The sequence below is a fragment of the Zalophus californianus genome, chromosome 7 (assembly GCF_009762305.2).
Source record: "Zalophus californianus isolate mZalCal1 chromosome 7, mZalCal1.pri.v2, whole genome shotgun sequence".
NCBI lineage: Eukaryota > Metazoa > Chordata > Mammalia > Carnivora > Otariidae > Zalophus > Zalophus californianus.
This window is the reverse complement of record NC_045601.1, coordinates 135,729,262-135,754,731: the sequence shown is the minus strand read 5'-3', so window position 1 is coordinate 135,754,731 and position 25,470 is coordinate 135,729,262. Positions and strand designations below refer to the sequence as shown.

At 42.2% G+C, this 25,470-nt stretch overlaps 1 protein-coding gene across 9 annotated transcripts in view; it reads left to right on the top strand.

The window, feature by feature from the left end:
• Nucleotides 1-25,470, top strand: part of ATXN1 (ataxin 1) — a 397,428-nt gene that overhangs the window by 10,474 nt on the left and 361,484 nt on the right. Inside the window, exon 1 of one of the 9 annotated variants that reach the window (XM_027603229.2) lies at nt 20,026-20,381. The exons of the other annotated variants lie outside the window; for them this stretch is intronic. The gene's annotated coding sequence lies outside the window, so the exon portion shown is untranslated. Of the gene's footprint in view, nt 1-20,025; nt 20,382-25,470 lie in introns of those variants that run through there. 9 annotated transcript variants of the gene reach the window in all.

Genomic DNA, 25,470 nt, shown 5'->3' with positions numbered 1-25,470 from the left:
GAAATAGAATAACCCCACAGTTACATGCAAAGGTAAGCTTCTTAAGGTCTGCAAGTGTCAGCTGACTGGAAAGGGGTAAGATGCCTTACTGCTGCCGCTTTATCTCTTAGGGGTTCACTTTTTCATAGGCTAGGCAGAAAATCCTCACGTTGAAGTTTTTGGGGCAGTCGTTTTATTGCATATGTGGTTAATACACATGCACGTTTGTTTTTTCACCTGTGGTGTTTAAAAGAGAATTTCATTGTGAAAACGCAAGCAACAAAAAATCCTATCTCTTGGCCGATAGGTGCAGCTTACTGAGAAGACACCGAGGTTTTTATAGTATATTGAGCAAGTCTGAGTGTCTTATGAATACGTATTGTATTATCAACAAAGTAGTACAGAGTCACCTTGAATTCTGAGCAGCTGACATTTTCTGTGATTGCATTTAAAGGAAGCTTATAAGCATTATCTAAACATTTTGCATAAATAATGGCCTCCTTACAGTGCTCACAGTTGATGGTTAAACGTGAGCAGGGAAATAGTATCATTCATGCTGTACTCTATTATGTCCGTTAAGGTTTTTTTTTTTAAATTAAAACCTAGGTTACAAGTATTTCTGGTTCCACTTATTTCGTAAATATGATAGGGCTATAGTGAAGTTATGACCTAGTTTGCTCACAGGCACCATCTCTGTAAAGAAATGATTCATTCATTTATTCACTGTGTCTTTTTTAAACTAGTACATGGTACTGTGGGAATGAAAGTGAGTAAGAGCTCCCAGAAGGAGGTGGCATTCTTTGTGGTCAGGTAGGGGAAAGAAGAAATGCCCGGAAAGAACTAATACAAAGCAGAATGGGGCGAGTTGTCCTTACTGGGGTAAATTCTGACACTGAAGGAATTCAGAATGATGCTGAGTGGGATGGTGAGGAAAGACTTTGAGGAGGAGGGATCATCTGAGTTCAGCTCTGAAGGCTGGTTAGCATTTCTGTGGGAAGAGATGGATGGAGCCGGCGAAGACCGTGTAAGTGGCTGGGACGCAACCAGCGAGTGCCTGGGATGTAACCCACCAGGCCATTTTGGCAGGAGCACAGGTGCCAGTGGGCATCTTAGTTGTAGATGGGGTGGGAACTCATTTGCTGAGAGGTCAGGTCTGGAGATAAATTTGGAGGAGTCATTGGCCTAAAAGTGGTCTTTGAAATTGGGTTTTGGGTTTGCCCAAAGTTTGCCAGGTGGGAGGGGGGAATGACTGTATTTCAAGGGCTGGCATCAGCGGGCGTGGAGTACATGGAGGGAAGGTGAGGCCGCGGAGAGGAGCTGGAACGTTGGCGCAGTGCAGCCTTTGTGTGCTCGGTCTGGGGAGACCGAGGGGCAGGGGAGACTGCTGCCAGGCTGCAGGGGTGGCTGGGTGGATGGTGGGTCTTCTCCCTGGAAGCTCAGTGCCCAACTGCCGCTCAGTGAAATCATGTTGAAACCTTTATTTTTTTAAGACCTTTAAAAAAAAAGAAAGAAAGAAAGAAAGAAACCTGAGCTAATTTTAGCTAAATCTAATATGTGTGTGTATGAAAATGAATGCCGCTTTTGAAATTCAGTGCATGCAGTATCTCTGTTCATGTCAACAAATGATCCCTCTATTTTCCTCTAAACAGTTTTATTAAGATTTTCAGTGGAGCCCTGTACATATTAACAACAATTCCAGCCTTTCTTTTGATCTTTTCCACCGTCGATTTATTCATCTCATGTGATAGGCGTAAATCACATTGTGCCATCTACTTGACTCTGGAGCTGTTGTTCATTTGTGGCAATTCATTTACTGTACTTTGATAAAGCACAAGAATATGGGTGTGTTTGGTAACTTTAAAGGCTTTCCTGGAGGCTTTATGTGGATCTTTTAAATGTGACATACATATAACACACACACACACACACACACACACACACACACACACGAGGCCCAGCTTTCTGAGCAATTTGGCTTTCCATTTATACTTTTTAGAAAATAAAGAAATACAGAATTAGTGAGCCTTGACTCTAGGATGAAAAGATTCTAAGACTCCATGGCTGAAAGTGAAGGGGAAGTCTGGAAATTATCTGGTTACGTGTCTGTGGGTGGGCAGTCTGTTTTAATATCATTAGAGAAAATTTGCAGATTATTTAAGATTTTTTATTTTTGGACCCGGGTTATTCAGATGGGTTGCTTTTATTCCCCAAACTAGCTCAGAATGAGGCGGTGACTTCCCTACCTTCCATAAAAGACAAGAAGGTTAGGACAGGAGCCAGGGGGATGGAGAAAACACCATCAGGGGCAGATCATTCTGTCTGCACGTGTTTACCGAGCACCTCCTGCATGAGAAGCATTATGCCAGCCAGGCTCTAAGGGATTTATAGAGACAGTCGGTCGTTCACACTCACTGCGTATTAACTCTAATCTTTACTGCAGTCCTTGGAGGTAGGCACTGTCATTATCCATCCGGCAGATGAGGGAAACCGAGGCACAGAGAGGAAAAGTAACCTGCCCCAGGTTGATCAGCTGTTCAGTGGGGAAGTCATGCTTGGCTCCCATCCTGTACTCTTCACTGGAGCCATGCATTGTCTCTCAAGCCCTGAGACCCTGTCCGTAAGAAGCTGACAGTTGAGTCGAGAAGGCAGGGCGTGCCCAGGAGTCCTATTTAAAGAGTCACAACAGAGATGCAGCATCCTCTGGGAGGTCCAGATCAGGGAGGGGTTCGTGGATGCTGAGCCTTACTCCCTTTGGGTGCTCACCTGTCTGCTCAGTTTCAGACAGGCTGTCCTTGAGGTGTTACCTTCCCTCCCCTCACTCTTCCTCTTGCCTCCCTGAGATTCCTGTGCACCTTCAATAATTATTAATTGAAGAAAGTGATGACAGCGGCAATACGCTTATCTGTTTCTGAGGATTGGCTTCAGTTGGGCTCCAAAGGTGGTTCAGCATAAAGAGTCCCAGTGAGATAGTGAACTTTTGACTCCCCCGAGAGTTTCCCTGGGTCATTGCTCAGCTTGCAGGATTTGGCAGATACAGACTCTTCATCGCTCCAGTTTGCTAGGTGGTGGGCTGGCAGCGAATGCCAGCTCTAAGAACAAAACATGCTGGGAAAGGAGAGCACGCTTGGGTTGGGGTGGCTATTGGGAAGCCCGGGTCTGCTGTCCCTTCCCGTCCCCACCCCTCCCGGTCTCTCATTGTTCTCTCCTCCTCTGGACCAGTGGATGAATCTTTAACCGACTCACGTCAGACAGACAGAAAAAGGATAAAGATCACTTTTCTCTTAGGCTGCTTTGGGGAGACCAGTCTCTCTTTCTTACATTGACTGAAAAATCAGAGGATTTAAAAAAAAATGCCTTGAGAGGCACCGTCTCTCGCTTTATAGACGCACAGAACACAAGAGGACTTGGGATTTACTATCTGTGCACTAGCCTAGCAGCCCCAGCCTACATCCCAGCTGTAATCATATGTGATGCATTTTTATTTACAGATTAGGAGGCTCTGAATCTGACATATGACTAACCAGGAATCTCCTCCCTACAGCAGTTGTATGTCATCTGCTTCAGAGAACTAATTGCTTGGCAATTCCCCTTTGGTAATTCCCTCTTTATTTTCTGATGAGTTACTTAACAGTGATGGGCTTGTAGAGCAGAGCGTGGAGTTTAATGTGTGCTCCAGAAACTCCACTGTAGGCCTGGGGGGATATGTTTTTCGAATCCTGTTTAGCTTTACTGAAGGAACACTGAAACCATTATATGGCCTGTTAATATTTCACTCAATCCGAGGTTAAACACTGAGCGGTGTGCGATTTTCCCCAAGAAATCAAAACCAGGCCTCTTTTTAAAATGTGCCCCTGTGCATTTGAAAATTATTAAAAAGGAATTTAATATTTATAGAATGCTTAATGCCCTTTTAAAAATATGATTTCGGATGGAATAGCTTTCCAGGACAAGGCAGAGGAAGGGTGCTGCACGGGAGAGCAGAAGGACAGCTAGTTTGGGGACCGACTTTCTGTTTCCTGACCTGCTGCAGGGTGACTGGGGATGCTCATTCTCTCTTGCTGGGCCTCAGTTTCCCCATCTACAGTGAACCAGGTAGCAGAGGACCTGATGGCCCGGGCTCCTTCTCTACCACCATATAGTTCCATGATGAATAGATCTTATTGTAATTCTTCCTCTTGGCTCCCCTAAGACCTTTGCTCTGTCAAACATCATTTGCTATTGTTTGACTTTGTTAGGTTTTGTATTTAATTAGAATTTACATTTTTAGCTATTATTGTGTCATTATTTATAGAGTATGTCAGAAGTGGTGCCTACCATCATTTATCACCCTATCTATATTAGTTTCATACCTTAAGACTTCTTCTGTCCCTTTTTACTGTTCTTGCTACCATGCCCCAAACACCACCAGTTTGTGGAGCGGCCACGTTGTGACTGGAAAGAATCTCTCAGCTAATTGTGGAATTGATTTTTGCAAGGAGAGTGCAGGAGCTCTGCTCTCCTTGCAGCCGTATCAAGGGTCATATTCTGCTTTTAATTTGCAAGGAGAAACCCTTTTGATGTCATTTGGTTTTACCTGCATGCGCAGGGAGGAATTGGGGTGATTCCTTTTCTCTTCTGACTCAATTTTTCCAATCCGTGTGTGCTGCATTACCTTATCTTATTGGTTAATTTATAAGCAGTTTGTATGCTGTCTCTTGATTCATTACCTTTTGACTGGTTTCTTTAGGCAGCTAGTACAAACAAGAGAGGTGACAAATCAGGGGGTTGCATTGTTTGTTTTGCAGGCAGAGGGGAAGGGAAGAAGCGGTTCTTAGGGTGGGTACCAGCAAGCGCTTTGAAGGCAGGGAGGTTGAGATTTGAATTCTGGCTCTGGCTCATTAGGTGTGTGACCCAGTCCACATTTCTTGAGTCTGCGATCCTCAATGTCCTCATCTGTAAAATGGGCATGATGACAACATCTGTCGTACAGGATTGTTGGAAGGATCAAACGAGCATTTACCACATATATTGCATATGGTGTGATCTCAATACATAATCAAAAAAAAAAAAAAAAAAAGAAGGGGAAGGCATAGAATTGGAGACCTGGGGGAAAAAATGAAGGTAAAGGAATAGAGCTGTGTGTTTGGAGGTACTTGGGGTAGGAGGAGTCCCTCAGGGCCCCTTGTGGCCAGGGTTTGAATCCCAGATGGGTCTTTGCAACTTGGGAAGGACTGAGCACCCTCCACTGATTCAGGGCTGATGTTCTCCACCCACTGATCTGCTCCACAGAAGAGGATATTCACTACTATGTGATTGATAAAAATACTAAATTTTAAGCATCTGTTGCCTATACATCACAACAACAAAAGAAAACCAGTAAAAGCAAAAGTTCCCTTTGATCTCACCATCCCAGCCCGTAAATCACATTTACCTCTATGTGTTGTCTTCTAGTTCTTGATAATTTAACACATAACTTTTTCCAGTTTTGCTTTTTTCCCATTTAGCTTAAAAATTCTCTTTCGTAACCTAGATTTTACAATCATCATTTGCAAGGATTATGCACTGTTCTATCAAGATGTTCTACCTTAACTTAAGTTTTGTGTTAGACATGGACATTTGCATTGTTTCTAGTTATTTCCTGTTATTTTTAAAATTTTTATTAAAAAATTATTTTACTGCTATTTTTTTTAAAGATTTATTTATTAGAGAGAGAGAGAGCACACGGTGGGGAGGGGCAGAGGGAGAGGAAGAAAGAGAATCTCAAGCGGACTCTCCACTGAGCACAGAGCCTGACGCAGGGCTTGATCCCACGACCCTGAGATCGTGACCTGAGCCAAAAGAGTTGGATCCTTAACCGACTGAGCCTTCCAGGCCCCCCTACTTATTTACTGTTATAAAGCAGCAGTGAATATCTTTGTATACTTCAGTATTTACTTAGGTTACAATCACAACAGAAGGCTTACGTAAACTACCATGGTGGGGGAAGTGACTCTGAATTGCTTTCTAAAAGGCCTGTACTTATTTCCGTTGCTACTAATGATACATGAATGTGATTTGCTCCAACCTGATTAATTGTGGGACCTATTCTTTTTTGGATACTATAACAGACTTCTTGGTTTTATTTTTTTATTTTTATTTTTTTTAAGACTTTATTTATTCATTTGAGAGAGAGAGAGACAGAGAGAGCCCAAGCAGGGGGAGAGGCAGAGGGAGAGGGAGAAGCAGACTCCCCACTGAGCAGGGAGCCCAATGTGGGACTCGATTCCAGGACCCTGGGACCATGAACTGAGCCGAAGGCTGATGCTTCACCAACTGAGCCACCCAGGCGCCCCTGGACTTCTTGGTTTTAAACTTTGTATTCCTCTGATCCCTCTCAGAGATAGCACGTTTCCATATATGTTTATTTGCTAATTTTCTTTTACACAATTAACAAGTGGAAGTCTTGATACTTTCTCATCGGTGTAGATGCGCTCTTCCTGTGCTCTCGATCTTGGTCTTTTTAAAATCCCTTTCGCTGCAGCCACTTTCCCAGGCCTGATTTTCTTTTCCTTCAGTTGTATTACTTTTTGGCGTGCGGAAGTTCAGGTTTTTGTAGGACGTCTCTCATCTCTTCTGTGATTGTAGCCAGGGCCAACCTGGAAGGGAGCTCACATTCTGCACCGGCCAGCAGCTTTGCTGGGCATAGTTCTCATGCTCCTCCGCCCACAGCTTTCCTAGGGGACTGTTCCCTCTTGAAACCCTGTGCTTGTTTACTGCCAAGGGGCCCCTTCCCTCTTCTGCTCCCACCTGCTCCTCACTCTTTGCCCTTCACCCAGTCTGGGCCAGTTTCCTAGAGTCTCCTCTCCCCCGCTTTGGGGTTCTCCACCCTCTGCTGCTGACCTGTGTTCTTATCAGGGGGCCCTGCCATGGGAACTGTGCTGGCTGTCTGGCAGCCTCCCTCCCTCGGGCCTGAACAATCAGTCAGGAGTTTCAGACTTGGCGAAATTGAACTGCGATCAAAGTTCCTAGGTTGGGGGGATTCGGGTCTGATTTTCATCCACATTAGAGTAGAGATGCTCACCGCTACCCTGCTTTTTTCCTGTTTCCCCTCTTCCCTGGAGAGAGCTCTTTGGACAGGTGCTTGTGAGCGGTTTTCTAGGTATTGAGCTTTGGGGAAGTCTGGCCTCAAGGTCTGAACTTGGGCTAGTGGCTCAGGGGGGTGGGGTGGTTTGGGATGTGATACATATTCCCTAAATGGCCTCCCTGGATGTCCTCTTGCGCTGGCCCAACCCATTTTCCTCTCTGAAGCCCAAGTGTATGTTTCTTATGACTAGAGATCTGTTTGCATCTGTTTTCCTTCACTCCTTCCCTGGTTTTTCATGGTGCTCAGGATGAAGTCCACAGTCTGTAACCTGGGTCAGCAGGCTTTGGGGGACCTCTCTGGCCCTATCCCTCATCTGCTTCCCCTTATTGGCTTCACTTCAATCACATTGCATTTCTTCCTTAGAAGCACCTTGCCAGCTTTTAGTGTCCCAGCTTTTAGTCTTGCTGCTCTCTTTCCTCCTCCCTTCCTTGACATCTACCTGCTCATTGCGATCTCTCTGGCTAACTTCACCTCATTCTTAAAATCTCAACGGAGTCTTTTCCCCAGGGTTTTATGCTGCCAGTCCGGGCTCCCAGCACCCTGTTCTCCCCCTTCCATAACACTTTGTAATCCTTTTTCCCACCTGAGTGACAGCAAGGACCCCTTCCCCCCCATTCCTGGCATTTGGCATCTAACAGGCCCGCAAGAGAGATGATACAAGCATTTCCCCTGTAATGTGAGTTTTGCGGATACTAATGGGATGTGATTCCATCTGTTAAGATAGACCGTGACTTATGTCATTGTGGTCTGGAGCCAGCGTGGGGCCAAGTGGACCACAGGGGTGGGAGAAGTTTGAGTAGCTTTGTGCACCACAACAGCGGATGATAAAGGTGATAAAAACGTGTAAGAGGGCTGTGCTAAGGAGAAAGAGTAAAGGGAGGCCCAGGGATGACTTTTCCAGGGCAAAGGCTATGAGGAACAGGATGCTGGATTTGCTCAGTGGTATTTAAATTTCGTAGTACTATAACTGTCACCGCACAGAACACTATTATTATAGAAATTCAAGGCAGGAAAAAATTGCTTTGTTTTTTAATGTCTAAAACGGTCTTTCTTGGTATTGAAAAAATTCCTGTTGAGTTTCGATTATGTAAAGATTCTTAGGAACACAGCTATCATGTTGAATGAATGAATGAATTTGAGATTCACCTCCATCACACCTGTTGTCTGGCCTTATGTGCCCTTGTGACCCCAGTCTCCAACTCAGGGGGAAGTTCCTGGGGAGATGATTATCCTGAGGAAATTATCTTATCTGGAAGAGAGTAGTTCTGGAGTCCTAAGGAAGGTTGGTCGAATTGAGGTAAAGCCCCACAGGGACTGGGGAAACCCTGCACCCTCCTCTGTGTAACCCACCCGTGATGGGGTAGGAGGGCAGTCCAGCCATGATATCTCTGTGCCCCCTCCGGTTGGCTGGCCAGGTGGCCATCCGCCTCCTCTCTATTGCATACGAGTTCATCCAGAAGTTGCCTGTTGGTGGCTGGTGAGGTTACCTTTTCCGGGTCTAAGGTGTTCATTTGTGGTGATGGGTGTGAGGGATGATATGCTTCTGATAGAGATTCTGAGGGGTGTGGGAAAGGTATAGAAGCTGAAGCCTGCCCTCCCCCCATGGAATGCAGTGCCCCCACAGGGGAGTGCCCCAAAGGCCTTTTCCCCTTGCTCTGTTCTGGCAAGTTCCAAGTGGGTGCTTTTCTTTTTCCACAGCTCCATTTTCACGTCACCTCTGGGTCTTCTTTGGTCACGGCAACCCAGACCATTGTGAAGTGTGACCTCGAGCTGCAGCTTTTTTGGGGGGGGGTGGAGGGGAGAGACAGCCTTTCTTTCTTTCTTTCATTTTTATTTTATTTTATTTTATTTATTTATCTTTCAAAGAGAAAGAGAACACAAGCAGGGGAGAGACATGGCAGGCAGAGGGAGAAGCAGGCTCCTTGCTGAGCAGGGAGCCCAATGCAGAACTCAATCCCAGGACCCCGAGATCATGACCTGAGCCGAAGGCAGACGCTTAACCTACTGAGCCACCCAGGTGCCCCCAGTTATATTGTTTTATTGACAGGACAAAAGATGATCTGGTTATTTATTCAGAAATCTTCTTCCATAAAACCTGACTTTCGTTTGAAGTTGAAGGAAATGTGGTGATAGCATCTAAGCCCAAATTTTGCAGTTTTATTTTAGCTTTCCTGTTCTAACGAAGCCTCTGTCACCCTTTGTACCTCTTTCTACTCTTCAGAAGAAACAGGTTGTATTTCCCCCCCATTTCGGTGTTCTCCAAATAAACAGCACTATTTTAAAAATCTGTGTAAATCGATAAAAAGGAAGGGAGTCATTTCTTTTTTTCCCCCCTCCCTGCAAGCTTTAGATCCATTTTCATCAGCCTAGAGATCAGAATAGGCCAATGGGAGGAAGAAGCAATGTTAAAATGAAGGAGTCTTTTTGAGTGCGACTTTGGAACATGGATCTTCCCAGTAGTAGAGGAGGCTTCTCCAAACAGAACAGTACAGTTCATTTCATCTTCAGGTCCCCAAGAGACGGTTATTAATCTATGGAAATGAACAAACACTAGCTGTTTGCTATTCTGCTGTGCAGAGAACATTTGGTGACCTGACTAATCTCAGGGTTTCTGTCTCTAAGTGGTGCACTTTTTACTCTTTACCCTGAAATCTCAGGAAACGATTTCCTTAAAAAAAAATTTTTTTTTAACTTTTCCATTTTAAATGTGCAGGGTCTTCAAAAAGACTTCCCTGGGGTGAAAAGTCCTATGTTTTCTTGTTTCTCTTGTAGGGCTAGTCAAAACTGCCCATTTCTTTTGGGGATCGTTTGCAGCCTGAGCCTCTGATTTAGTAAAGACAGCCTCAAAAAGCACGGTCATTTAGACCATGTAAAGTGGCTAGTGTGTCAGGGGTCCGCCACAGCTGCAAACAGTGTATCACAGAATTCGGGGTGCTTCGGATAAATTGTTTCCCTGGAGAGTCACAGTGAGTCTTTGCGTGGAGAGGATCCTCCTCACTTTCCCAGGGAGGAAGCAGAACGTAAGAGGTTGACCGATGGGCTGGGTTCCAGGGGCCAGAGCCCACGTGGTCGGTGCCCTGACCCTGGCTTTCTGACTTGGAGCTCAGCTCTCCTCGCCATCACCCAGGAATTATGCAGTTGGGTTTCTGAACTTGTAGACTGAAAAGACATAACTCTGCTTCACTGACGTAGCCCAATAGAGCAATTTTGAGATGTTGCTGGGAAGGAGCAAGAAGACAGCCCCTTGAATATATATGCAACCCCTAGTTACCCGAAATCATTTCATCATCAGTTTAGTGAGATGTGTGTGTAGTGCCTAAGCCTACACTTGGACGGATAGTGTTTTTCCTGTTGCAGCCACTGTACCTTTAACGTGAGCTCCTAGAGCTGTGTTTCCTTTAATGCATCAGTGTCAGCAGGACTAGAAACATCAGGAAATGAGACTCATCTCCTATATGGAATCTTGAAATCTGATGCCATCTTCTTGGAGAATGGATGGGCAGGCATTATGGTCAGATCGTTTCCATGCTGCGGGTACCTACTGTCTTTCTGCTGGATGCCACAGAGAGGGTAGAGGAAGCTCACACGGCTGCCTATGAATCCGATGTATACCTCCTGGGCTGGACAGAGCCAGCGCGGGACACTGAGTGACTTTTCAGGACGCGTATCTACTGTCCTGCGACATCTAGAGGTTAACCATTTAGTTAAAAATCATCATCCATCTCTTGAAGCCAGGAACATACAGAATCACTGTGATGGGAGCCTTTTCTTATCTTTGCAGAAGTAATTTGGTGGCTGATGACCAGGCTGTTGGCTTCAGAAATCCCTGGAATCTGATTCACTTGGAGACTTGACTGCGGCTAGATTTTATATGCGGAATCCTTACTAGTCATGCTGCAGACACGACCAAGGGCGTTTCTCTTTTAGCCCCCCCCCCCATCTCTTCACGGCTTTTTCCTAGGAGTCAAGACGCTATAGCCTGGAGGGGGAGTTTTGCTTGGTGATGGAGTAGCTAAGAATGTTTCTCTCTAACAGGTCACAGAGAGTGCTGGTGGACATCTCTTCTTGCCCCAAGATCTTCGTCGGAAGTCCACGGGACTTGGTGTCTTTGCCGTTCAAAGTAGATATGAGCTCGCCAGGAGGCATAATGCATCACCATTTTATTCTGGGCCACCCTAAAGGATGACACCCAGCTTCAGAGACCTCCTCTCGGACATCATCCCTGAGAACCAGTGTTTTAGGTCTTCCACTGTCTGAAATCTGTTGCCGACGGATTTTTTTTTTTTTTTTTTTTGAGCTGGCTCAGGCTTAGTCATTAAATGGCGAGGGTGATGTTTAATGTTCTCCATGATCAGTTTGCAGCTACTCACCTTTTGTCAGTTGTAGAACAGCAACTCCCTCTTGAGCTCCTGGTGTGTCTTTACACAGATATGCTCGAAAACAGGCACCTGTCCATTCTTTCCATCTTGGCCTTTCCCCACAGGCCTAGTCCTGGGATGACCTGGAGTCGAGGCGGTGGAGGGTAAATTCATCTTGCATGGATGTGTTCATGCTAGGTCTAGGTCTGTCTCTCTCGCGTTTAAATATGCAAGTGGTTGGTTTTGTGTTGAAATGTGTGGATTGTTGGAGGGGAAGAATTTTCTCCCTGGATTTCTAGTGTTTACAGAAGCAGATAGCAAGAAAGGTTCTAGCATGGATTTAAATAGCAGGGCCTATTTTAATGAGTCAGAGGCCCTTCAAGATGGTACAGAATAAAAATGTAAGTTTAAAAAAATTTTTTTTTTAAATTGTATCACAATTTAAACCCCAAAGGTGTGTATTAATGTTTTGCCAGGAAAGGGTCAAAACTGAAAATCTGCAACAAAGAAAAACTAGAATAGAAGGAGTGCACACAGAAGCTGACAAGTGTATGCCCCTTGTTGGGAGTTCAGCCCGTGGAATGTTCTGTGGGACAAAAGGAATGGAAGAGATAGTTCAGTAACATTTTGTTCTCTGTCAAAAACCTTCTGAAATATAAATCTGCTGTGTATTGGAGAATGGATACAGCAATTGATTCAAGTTGAATAGCTTCCATTTAACTAGAGTATCCCACAGAAGGCTGTGTGTGTTCTGACAACCGTATTTTTGCTTTTCTCGACTTAAAGAAAATTGAATTCATGTTTACATATTTTACAGGATTGTTTTATGGACAAAGACACAGGTCAAATCTCATCTCGGCACAGTGGCTCTTGTTACAGCAAATAGAAATATTTCTAAGTGAGATAAAACGTTTCTAAACCGTGGCCTGTAATAATACCAGGTGGATATTATGAAACCATTTGCAACTATAAAGAATTCGGTCATAGATGTGCTTTAAAAAAAAATTTTTTTTTTTTTAAATTCTAGTCTCTTTCCAACACATATACCCATATATATACTTTGCATAGTAGAGGAAGAATGACTGTATATTAATAGGAGTTAACTTTATTTTGGATTTTCTAGAACAGATCACCTTTTTTCTTCTCCTTGTGATGGCTCCCTGAATTGTTTCCAATTATGGAAATTTCCTAATTGTTCACAGCTACGGATGTGTCCTTCTGAGGGTCTTCCTGTGTCATCCAACCCAGCTGAAACCTAGTGGCGAGTGTTAGTGGTTTAAGAAGCTGAATTAGGACCCCCACCCCCTGCTAAGGAAGTTCTTTTTTTAATTCCGCAGTTCTACACCTTCTGACACAGAAATTAGGTGCTCATTGTTTGTTTTTTTTTTTTTTTCAATTCCTAGACCATTCTCGCATTGATCCTGGACTCATTATAAATGTAATTTTTAGCAATAACTATTAACTCCTGAAGTATTTTGGCTCTCTGTGGCCTGTGGTTCCGTGGAATCTGGTGTCTTCCCAAGAACATCAAAGATGTAAATACAGACCGTCTTACAATTGTAGGGATATTGATCAAAAGAAAGTTTCTTTAGGAATATAAGTTTGTTAGGTCTGAACCTTGTTCTCCCTTCAAGGTTCTTAACTGGATGCCTTATATTTTGTTTCCTTTCTGTGTTTGTACTAATTTGCTCTTTGGGTTCATTTTCTATTTGGAAACAGCTTTATTTATTTATTTTTTTAATTTACAGTTCTGAAAAATACAAAACCATTCCAACCTGTTCATTCTTACCTCGGCTCCCTTTTCTGTCTTCCTGCTAGACCACTGCTTCTCTTTCTCCTTCTCTTCTGAGATTTGATCTTGCTCAGCACTTCTCGTGTGTGATTCTGAATTCTATGGTTGAAGTTTCCTGACCACCTCCTCCTTGCATCTGAGTTCATTTCCTGTGTTTAAAGCTTTGGCATTCCATTCACTGTCCTCGCAGTCAGAACTGAAACTTCCAGTGCTAATAAGATTAGTCCTTGCAACACTATTAATTTCTTCCTCTCGGTTTCTTACTCCATTGTTATTTCTCTAAGACGAAAATTTCTTTGTCATCGGGAACTTCATTTTGGTGTCACTTCCTCAGTGCCTCCTGGATTTTTCTTCTTCAAGCTGCAGCACCCACGAACAGGTCTTTGACAAATTAGTTGTCGCTACATGCAGTTTACAGTATTACACTAGCTGTTTAAAAATAATTAAACTTCTCTCAGTGTTCTTTGCTGTGGGTCAGGAACTTGACTGGTTTTGCCATCCAACACAGAAGTTAATCACAAACGGGTCCTCTGAACCAAATAATTAAAAATAGAGCAAAGTTTCTGAACCAGGCAGTTGGCAGAAAAGTCTGTACTTCCATCTGTGCACAGTTAGGAAAATATTTCATGATGTTTAAATAGTATCAGCTTTGCTCTCTTGTGTGTGAGAGCGTATCTGTGCAACTATGTGTAATTCACTGCTCTGAAGTCCTGTCTGACTGTTAGCTCATGCACTTAGATCCATACATACAGATGTATGTCACTGGCAAGAAGCAGGAAAGTATGTCCAGGGGTTTTGTGCCTATTTTTTTTTTTTTTTTTTTTTGGCTGGTTTCTGCGAAGAGGGAATGGTCTCACTTTCCTTTTTAAAATTTTTCTCTTAGCCTGTGACTCAGAAAATTAGCATTGCATCTTGACTTTGACATCATTATGCCTTTTGATTCTTGTCTTTTGATTTCTCTACTCACAAAGAATCTTTGCTAATGACTTTTAGGAGCTGTTCTTAGGTATGTACAGTGCTGTACAGGAGTCTATTTCAGTTTGGAATGTGGCAAATGAAGCCTTTCTGCTCTCCGGATGGGGATTAATGCCTGGAGTATACATTAAACTCAGAAACACTTTATGACATAGGTACAGATGTTTGAGTGACTGATTTTGAGAGAAATTTAATCCTTCAACTTGGATTTTCCTTTGTTCTTACCACTGATCTGTATCTCATTAAACATGTTGAGTTTTGGCCAGTTCTCCAGCTATGATATGTCTTTAAAAATAATTTTTTTTTGTTGTTGTTTAGGAAGTTTTAATTGCTGTATAATATAAAGACTATTTCCCGCTGGTATTTTTCTATTGTGACTATCTCTTTCTATTCCTGGAAAACTCTTATTTTTAAGTTGATTTTTTTTCCCCTTCCCAGGAGAGCCATTGTATTAAATAACAACTAATATGTAATAAATACACCAATGGGAGATTAGAAATTATTATTAAAAGTAAAAAAAAAAAAGAAATGTTTTAATTTCATCCTTTTGGCCCCGAAACATACGTATTTCTCCAAGTCACCCATTTCTTTATGGAACTTAGAGCCATGGCATATTCTTTTTTTTTTATAAAGATTTTATTTATTTATTTGAGAGAGAGAGAGAGCACATGAGAGGGGGGAGGGTCAGAGGGAGAAGCAGACTCCCCGCCGAGCAGGGAGCCCGATGCGGGACTCGATCCAGGGACTCCAGGATCATGACCTGAGCTGAAGGCTCAGCTAACCAACTGAGCCACCCAGGCGCCCGCCATGGCATATTCTTCATACTTTGATATTAGAATTGACAGCTGTGTTTTGACCATGCTCACATTAATTGAAATTAAGGAGGAATGTCTTCAGTAAACTTCATTAGTAAAGTAGCAGTGAATTCTTAAGTTTAGCTGTAAATATCAACCAGAGTTGGTGATTGTTTGATCATTTAGATAGTTTCTCCTTCATGATGTTGGAGGGACCGGATGCATCTTTTTGACCGGCTTCCTCATTTTAGAGTCAACTTAATTTTGTTCATTTCTTGTAAACCTACTGTGTGCAAGGTACTATTTTAGGAGGGAACAGTAAAGTTGGTTAAGTTGTGGCGTGTGGCTTCAAACAAATTAATCTTTGATTTCCTTTTCAGTATTACTTGGGAGGGACAGCTTTTAAGGAGATTATAAATGGATCTTGCTAATTGTCATTCTTTGTCACTGTAAGATATTAGGGTTTAACTTATTTTGTGGACTCCAAATACACATAAAGGTGAATGGTTGATGTTTTAAACTTTAAAGTTCATGCTGGATTGGTCTTCTCTTCTATGATTCGTCTAACACTGTTAGTTAGACTCCTTCAAAACGGTACCTAGACACTCAAGTTGCTCACACTTCTCTTGTGGGACGGCTAAATTTGTTTCATTCATCTGGGCATCTTCTAGACAGGTGTATGGAATTTGAGTTAAAAAAAAACCCTGCATTTGTTGGTTGCTATCAATGAATTATTGATAAATAAATAAATAAATGACTTATTCAATAAATCATTCAGTGAACAGGTACTCATTTACCAGATTTATGATTGAAAACACACGAAACAGTGCACCCACGCGCAAGGAAGGTCATCGTGCAGAGAACCGATTCTTTTAAGGATAATAATGGCTTGCTGGCATATTGGGGATTTAGGATACGTTAGTCACTGTGCTAATCACTTAATCCTCACAGTAAACCTAGATGGGTGGCTATTATCTTCAGTTTACAGATAAGGTAACTGGGTTAGTAGCTTGCCCAAGGTCATAGAAGTAATAAGTGGTAGGACTGGGATTCAGCTCATATCATTTTAACTTCAGACCCTGTGCTCTTAACTTAATTTTTTTTTTTTACTGCTTACCATCCGGGTCATCATGGGACTTACAAAATTGTTTTGATAAATATTGAGTATATACGAAAAGCATAGTCACAAAATGAAGGTAAATTATTAAAAAAGGACGCAGTGAGGCTCAAGTAACTCTCCACCCGAGTAAAAATTACCATGGATTTGATGTGCTCCATACAGGCCCCCTTTCTTTCCACCTCAGAAAATTCGCACTCAAGAAAAACGGCTTTTGAAACGGTGTTTGAAAATATTTTTTAACAAAAGTGCCCCAAAATGTGAACCATGCCAGGTGATTGCTTCGTTTTCCTTCCTTTTTCTGGTCTCTCTTCCCTGCCTGTCATGTCTCTTACTTCTTCCCCCTTTTTTCTCTTGCCATCGTGGAGCGTAAAGGGGAACTGAGTCAGACCTGCAGAGAAAGGCTGGGGAGAGTGTTCTCTGCTGTGATGTCCAGGCTTAGGTGCCATGGCTAGTGTGGGGGATTCTTGCTGACCTGATCATTTCTTTCTTTTTTTTTTTTTTAAAGATTTTATTTATTTATTTGAGAGAGAGAGAACTAGAGAGAGAGCACACACAGAGAGGGAGAAGCAGACTCCCCGCTGAGCAGGGAGCCTGATGCGGGGCTTGATCCCAGGACCCCGGGATCATGACCTGAGCCCAAGGCAGACGCTTAACTGACTGAGCCACCCAGGCGCCCCTGACATGATCATTTCTTTGGTGCACTCAAATGACACATCCCCTCCCAAGCAAGGTGTGCTACGGAGGGACTCTAACAAACACCCCCCCCCCAAAGGGGATGATTTCATACAACTATGCCGGCAGATCTCTACAATGCTTCTCAGGTTATAATTCATAAGTATTAGCTCTGTAGACATGTGGTTCCTTGATGGTGTGACTCCTAAAATAGCAAGACATTTTTGGTAACCAATGTGAGGGCACTTCGTAACACAGTCAAAAACTATTGAGTGGAACGTGTTAAGATAATAGAACCTTGTTGTCCCTTCATGCTTCAAAGCAGTCTTTCAGCAACTAGTAATACCTGGTATAGGACCTAAAAATCAGAATGGGGTCGGGCCTGGTGGGAATAATATAATTCTTTCAACAGTAGGAAAATAGAGTCTAGTAGTAATTATGTTAAAAAAAATGAGCAAAGAGGTTTTTGTTGTTGTTGTTGGTTTGTTTTTTGTTTGTAAATCGTACTCCGTGGCATGAAAATTTTTCCAAGGACCGTACAATTCTGTAGGAGGAGGTAGCAATTTAATGCAGTCTTAGCTATTAAGGATTTTAGAATTATGTTACTTTTAAGTTACTCTTGGGTAATCACAGAAATATGTAATAGATTTAAAAAGATTGAAAAAGAACCACATCTAGCCAAATATAAAAATGCCTATAAAGGGCATGTGCAACTATCTGGATGTAATTATTTGCACATATATATGTCTATATGTATGTATTATATTAATATTTTTCTAGTGTTGCATGCACGTGTATGTATAAATATAGTATGCACCCTTTATAGAACTAGTGTTACGGGATCCTTTTATAAGCCAACTGTATGATTTGGAGCTTTATCCTATGTAGTGATATTTTCAGTGGTCATGCTTTTGGCTTGTAACAATAAGCACTTACAATGATGAGGTTGAAGTGTTAGTATGTGTCTATCTAATCTGTCTCTTAGAATTTTGCTTAGAGACAAATCTATGTTGAAAGATGTGTACGTATCTATTAATAAGCTTCAAATATGAAGTAAAAGAGCTACATATGACACTGTTGCAGTTTTGTGCATTGTCTCAAAAACATGCCCTAAAAATAGGGGAACTAGAAAAATCTTGGCAAATGTGGCCTACGAGTGTAGCTGATTTAAAAGCTGCATTTGAGTGTTCTAAGTACTATTCTGTGACAGCTATTAACTGTAGGAATTGGCACCAGCTAAGAAAATTTACAGTTTAATACTTTAGAGCAAATAATTGCTTAAGATGCTTTAAATAGCACAGGAAATGTGTAGAGTGTTTACTTGACATTTGTTATATTGAACACTAATACTGAAACAGATTCTTTGACCACAGAGAATGCCAGTGTAGGTGGGGTGGGGGTAGATGGGAGAGAGACAGGCAAAAACCAGCCAGCATGATTAGATAAAAATTAAATGGCAAATGAGCTTTTCATGATAGAGAGATGGGGGTGGGGGGCGGGAAGCTCATTTGTTCGATCAAGGAGTCTTTGAGTATGGTAGCAGAAAGTGAAATAAAACAACTCCCTGAAATTAGATATCTCCTGGTTTTAAGGCATAGAATCATGCTCAAGGCTGCCTTCACCAGAGGTCAAAGCCTCCCAGCCGTTGGTTGTTCAGGTTTATTTTTTAAGGTCCTAAAAGCGAGAGGAATGACCTCCCTTTTTATAAAAAAAAAAAAAAAAACCTCTCTTGTTATCTGTTTAATCTGCACATGCTTGTGGATTTTTTTTTTTTTTTAATGATAGCTTTGGCGCCCTCATTTCTGAGCGCAGCTCAGTACTTGTGATGCTTTCTCCCTGAATGCATCTTGCACTCCAGAGCCCTCTGTACACACTTCCCAGGCTCTGTGCATATGCGGGTCTTATCTTAGAAAGGGGTCTCGTGGGGTGTGGTGCGGATCTTAAATGCAGGACATTTCTTCTTGCACGAAATGCTTAGCATGCATTGTGATTCAGCTGCATTTTAATGGGGAAAAATCAGGTATATTTTAGGCTCCTAAACCCTCTCTCATTCATATGTCTTTGAGTCCATTTATACAGTGTTTTCAAGGGAGTTTTAAATGCGTATGTAAAAAACGAATTGGCATGTGTGTGATAGGTCCAGGAATGTGAAATTGTGCAGTGTTAATGAAATTTGTAAAAGTGTCTTCCTTCTATCTTGTCAACATGAGCTACTTGCTTTTAAACACTCAAGGGAATTTTTGAAAACAATCAAAAGTCAAAACTTCACCGTGCAGGATGGCCCAGCATCCAGAACACTCAGCCACAGAGAGGCTGTATTTATGGCTTTTCCACTGACTTGAGATTTGACCTTGAATACATCATGTTTAACTTCTCTATGCTTCAGTTAGCTTCTGAAAGATATGTGTGGTTGTGTATAGCTGGTGGGGAGGCAGTCACTGAAGTTCACAACAAAAGGGAAACGTGGAGGAGATTTTTGTAAGAAAAGAGCAGCAGGCATGAATGTAAGCGTCATGCAGGGTGCTGTTAATAAAAAGTCTTGGTACACATGGCTCCTAAGGAAGGTAGGGGGTTTCTTATAATACTCTGACTGTATCTGAAGAATTAAAAAAGTGTATGTATATTGTTTTACCCTTTAACTTCAGAAGGCTTTGTGTTCATACATCTTTTTCTGTAAGTTCTACCTGTAAAGGGGATTTTTATTTATTGTACTGTAATTCACATTGTAATCAAGCAGTAACACATTTCATTTAATTACACAGACATTTAATTTTATTTTATAAAGCAAATTCTAAGTTACTGTTCATTTAAAAAGTTCATTTTTTTTTAAAGATTTTATTTATTTGACGGAGACAGCGAGAGAGGGAACACAAGCAGGGGGAGTGGGAGAGGGAGAAGCAGGCTTCCCACCGAGCAGGGAGGCCGATGCGGGGCTCAATTCCAGGACTCTGGGATCATGACCTGAGCCGAAGGCAGACGCTTAATGACTGAGCCACCCGGGCGCCCCTAAAAAGTTCATTTCTTTTGAGTCTGTTGCTACCCCTGAGTTAATCTAAGTGGTTTTTCATCCATTTGGGAAGAAAGGAAGAAAAATAATCAGCATGAATGGAGTTCCTATATGTGCCAAACACACAGCTAAGCACCTGGTCCTTAAGGATCCGGTGTGATTTGTAGTCAAAGGACCTGTTTCCCCTTGCTTGGGAGGGCCAGAACCCATAGGAGAAAAATAAAATGTAACCATTGCGATTGATAATCAAAAGGAGGTGCTTTTTGGTTGGTGGGACCCAGAGCGCCACAGGGTCCACATGAGGCTGTGGGATCTCAGCAAAGCAAAGCAGGAGCCCACAGGTACCCTCCAGTCACAGACAACCCCCCCTCCCCGACCCTCCCCACCCCGCCCACTTTAGGTAGCGAGATTGCACAACGGAGCTAAACCACATCTCCTGGGCCAAGCCTTAGAGTTATTGCTTCATTTAAGTTACATTGTTATAAAAAGGACTTAGGTCCTAGGAGTTAAAGTGCCTAAAATTTGAAGGAAAGATTACAACGTTACTGAGCCTGACTCCAGAGTCTGAGATGGTGTTTTGGGGTGAGTAAAGACAGGGCCCACAGCTTCCAGTGTAGAGGAGAAGACATTTCAGAGAAAGCCAGAGCAGGCTTATAGATTCAACACAGTCCCCGTGACTCACTTTCTCTTTGCTCTCTCTGTCCAGCCGTTATTCATTTACTGCTAACCCCACAGGAAGGCTCCTTTTGATGTTTTCCTTTGGCTGCTTTGCAAAAAAATATAAATATACACCTTGGAAGAATAAGGGTGAGAGAAAGGGGAGAGACAGAGGTCACAACTTTTAATCCTGGTTCTACTGATAACAAACCCTGTGACCAGCTACTTTGTATAGCAAGGGAGGATGTCTTTAAAACCCATTCTTAGTTGCCAGATGGCAGCCATCACTCTGTGGAAGGACTTGGTCTCGGATGTCCACCATGTTTGGACTGTGGAGGTGCCTAAGGAGCCCTCCATTTGGATCTGTTCTTACAGACTTTTGGAAGTAGCCCTGCAGGTGTGACAGTAGCCTTCAGAGCCTTTAGCAGTTAGGACTGAATTGTACCGGGAGGAATAGGAGCTGGGTGGTGGGGGCTGGGGTGCCAAGCTATTCTGAGGCTGCTCTCCAAACCTGTTGGGTGGGAGCTTATGCCGTGTGGTCAGTTGGAGAGGAGTATGCCACAATTTTTGCCAGCTCCTGTGATTCGAATACCAGCCCTGCCATTTACTAGCTTGGCCTGCCTCATCTCCTCTGTGTGCCTCCGTTTTGTTTTTGTTTTCGTTTTCATCTGGAAAGTGGGGATCATAATCCGGGTGCGGAGTACATAAATCTGTTTATGCAGTGTACGCACTTGGCCCCTGGTAAACGCTGTCTGTGCTTTACCTACTATTAGTACGTTATTGTTCTCCTTTGGAGTTTTCTAACTTGCTTGTGTAACATTTAGGGGCAGGATGCCAGGCATACGGGAGATGGCAAAAGTAGGGCTGGTGGGAGGCAGACCGGGGGTTGTAGAGAGTGTGGGCAAATCCTGGTGTCTGCCCCAGGTCTCAGCGGACTTTGCCTGGACATAGATTTATTTCTGAACGCCAGGCTTGCTTGTATGATTCCCTAAGCCCTCCGCCTTCCCCTAGCTGCATTCTGCTCCACCACGAATGTCTGGCAGGAGCCTCCCCACCGCCCTCCGTTTTATCATGGCACTTATTGCTTTGCTTGGTTACTCAGATGTCTTGCTTCCCATGTGACTGGAGGCTCTTGGCACCTCTCAACATCCAGGGCGGTGAGGCAGAAAGAACAAGGAGCAGGGGCGGAGGGGACATACTCTCTTCTCTCCCATTCGCTCATCATGCACAGGCATTTGGTCCCTGATCCTCAGAGCCTGCTCAGGTAAAATCAGGGTCTAGACCTCTAGATTTCCCCCTTCATCATTTTAGAGTAGTAAATGGTGAATAGGTGTCAAATAAATGAACGAATGTCCTTTCTCAAGCTGCTCCGTTATGGCCGAAGTCACTTTTGTACCCAGTAGCATCTCTTCTCGGTGAATGGAGGAAATGGTCTGTATGATGAACTTTTCACTTTCATTGGACAGAGATCTTGTTCATTTTGATCCTTTTATGGTCCGGATTTGTATCTACGTCTGAGTTTAATACGGTAATTTGTCTATGAAAAAAGATTTTCTGTGCTAAAAAGTAGGGCAGAGAATAGCGTAGACTAATAAACGTCAAGAGTACGTAAGAAAGGAAAAGGGTACCTAGGAAATCACTTTAGAAGGTTTTGTTTGCATGCATTTTAGTTATATTTCATACATGATACCGCAAATAATATATAATTATATAATATAAATGTATAAGCTCTCATAGTGTACTCATTATGTAATTCATTGATCACATGGAAGTTTTCTTGTAAGTACTTAAGAGACTTAAAATTCTATTTCTTTTTAAAAGTTCATAGTTTGGATTTGTTTTCTTATTCACGTTAGGTGCCTCGTCTGAGTACCCAATGTACTGAGCACATTATTTTTTGGTACGTTGGGAGAGTTGATGTATATGGTAGTCAGAATTTTCAGCATCCTGTCTCACTTTGGAATGCTTTGTACATTTCATTTAATCCTTTTCCCTAATATCTATAGCCAGACCCAAAATTGCTTGCTGTTTTTTGTATTTAAAGTGTCTGTTTACTTTCTGGTGTTACAGATATTTGAAAATTTTAAACAATTGTGAAAGATTTTGAACTTCCTGATCTTAATTTGCTAGGAACAGAGGGGTGGGGGGAGGGGGAGAGAGAGCGAGCGAGAGCGAGCAGAATTTGGCCACTTATGTTTGTAACCATCTTTGTACATATTATAACATCAGAGCAGTGGCTTAGTAATTGAGAAAAATTTTGGGGAATAAACCACAATTTTTTCAAACTGTTACTAGTTCCTGGAAGAAATAGCTTTTACTATTTGTTACACTAGTTCAAACCAAGGAGGGAGCATGTTCACTGTCTAATTAGGCTCCATATGGCTTGAACTCTTGGGAGATCCACTTGAAATAGGACCCTGTTAAGAAATTATTCTGTGTCATACATAACCAGGTTCAGGAGGTCTTAGGAATTTGCATTTTGGAATGATGATTGGCATTTTCCTCCAAGACGAGTTCCACAAAGTCCGACGTTTTCTGATTCAGTTTAACCACAACACTAAGATCTATCTTAAAACCTTTTCTTTTAAAAAAGGGTTCCATGTGATCCACAGTTGAATAAAATCTTTTTAAATGTTAGTGGGGCCTCCCCTCCACCCCCTTTCAACTTTTTTATGGTTCACAGAGTGTAAGAAGTTATTTTCTGGTATGTCATCTTAATCCAGTGATCAAGTTTTATGTTATGACCAGAAGAAAAAAATATATGTGGTTCTTGTGGGAAGGACGACTTGGAGGACAGGAAGCCAAGAGGGTAGAGAAATATCAGCTGCCTTTATTTTCCAGATATTTATCAATCACTTGCATTTGCTCCTTGCGTCCTCGGGTCTGAATTGATAAAAAGAAGACTGTGTTTACTGAGGCTGCTATCTGAGAAATGCTTAGGCTTCACTTTGATGGTTTTTTCCCTCGTCTTTTTTTTTTTCCTCTTCTTTTTTAAATGGTGCAGAAAAATGTTGGAATAAATGTAGGCAGTTTGTACGAAGATGGTTCTCTCCCTTATCTGGGCATAAATATTGTTGGAAGAGAGAATGTGGGAGTAGGTACTGGCCAAATATGTACACTGAGAGCAAGTGATAATTGACCTCGCCGACTGGAGGGAGGAAGGAAAATAGCTTAAAACTGTTTTTCACCGGATATTTCAACCAAGATGTTTTTCTGAATTCGGATTCTGATTTGAAAACTGGACTGAGCTGTGTTTTGTTTCATCTGAACAAATTTGCCGTGAATTGAAGGGGGGAGAGTGTTTCTTAAGCCTCCCTATCTTCAGGCAGTGAGTCATTTCCATGCTGCTGAGACATTCTCTAGCCTTTACTGCCGTGTGTAGTTCATGCTTTGCTCTGGATGTTTTGACTCCTTAAGAAACTCGCAATAACAAATTAACAATCACACTCTCTGGAATGAAAACATGCAGTAGCAGAGTAATAAAGAGCAGATCTGGAAATCTGAATAAACAGAAAACTCAAGGCTGTAGAGGAGTCCGTGTCCATCATTTAAAGCAAAAGAAACCACACCAAAACCCCACAAGAATGTGCTTTTCATCTTAATTATCCAAGAGATTGTGGCATAAGCCCACACAGCCACTTTTATTCTTCAAAACTTAATAAGCAATTATTATTTTTAGTCGTCTGACCTTCCTTCCCTCTCTTGGACCGTAAGTTAGTTAACACGTTTGTCTTGATGGAATGAGTTGATTTGCTTGAAAACTCCACCTCCGCCCGGCTTCTCCATTTCCTGTCTTTCTTTGGTGAAACTGGGAAAAGCGCCTGGGCCCAGACCTGGGTGGGAAAGACTTGAATCGGCACAGCCCAGAGACGGAGTGCTTTACCGACCCACATATCATCCTGGTGTGTCCTAGCCATTGTCCCATTGGGAATTTTATATCAGAGCCTGGTAGTAGGTAGAGAACTCCAATGGCTACTTTCCCCGCAGTCGGTGGGGCTGCTTGCTCGGGTGGTGTGGATGGAGTAAACTCTAGAGCCTCCCAGCACCAACACCTGATCTGGTAAGAGGCCACTGTCAGGAAAACTACTACAGCTCTTCATCATCATACATGCTTGGTGGAAAACTTTGATGCCCACAGAATCCCCATTAATCAAAAAGACAATAAAAGAATGTGCTAAAATTTCATAAATTTTCTCTAGATTCTTACTGAGGAGTTTAGGCTGGTAATTTTTTCCCTCCTTGCCTGTTTTCAGTTTCTCATGAAGTTTGTCCATATTTTACCCTAACCAGTTGAAAGGGGGTGCCATTCATTCTGTGCTTTTAGGACAATGAAGCTTTTTCCTCACCTGCCTTAGAATAGCTGATGTGGCTGAACTTCTAGTCTGAGGCATGGGAGTCAGACAGAGGCAAAGATTTAAATGCTATTAACATGAGAAAAATCTTTTGAACATGAAGTCATCATGCTTGAGGTTACTTTGAACTTTCCTCATGGTCTTTTTTATGATTTGTACCAGAATCAACATGCTTTAGTTTTGTGCTCAAAAAACACAGTGGAGTAGAAATGGGCACAAATTTGAAATTACACGATAGCCAGAAACTTTCATATTAGAGAAATGTTAATACTGTAATAAATATTTAGTGAAGCTACTTGACTCATGGGCTATTTTTTTTTTTTTAAATGGTTTCTGGGTTCAAGAATTTTTAAGCCAGATTCTTTGTAATTTAAATTTCCTTCTAAGCAAGGAAGTACACTATGTTATTAATTTAAAAAAATATATACTTAGAAGTTAAAATTGTGTAATTATCTTAATGCTCCAGAGCCTCTTTTCTGACTAAACATTGGAACTTATTCTGTTGAATGCAGGGAATTTATCCAGAAAAGCTTAAGGAAATTTAGCCTACGCAGGAAAATTTGCTAGATTTATAAATAAAAGGTTTAACTAAAGGGATGATACATAACACAACTTTATTTTATCTATAAAAGATTGCATTTGAGTTTTGTCTCTTGGCCCTT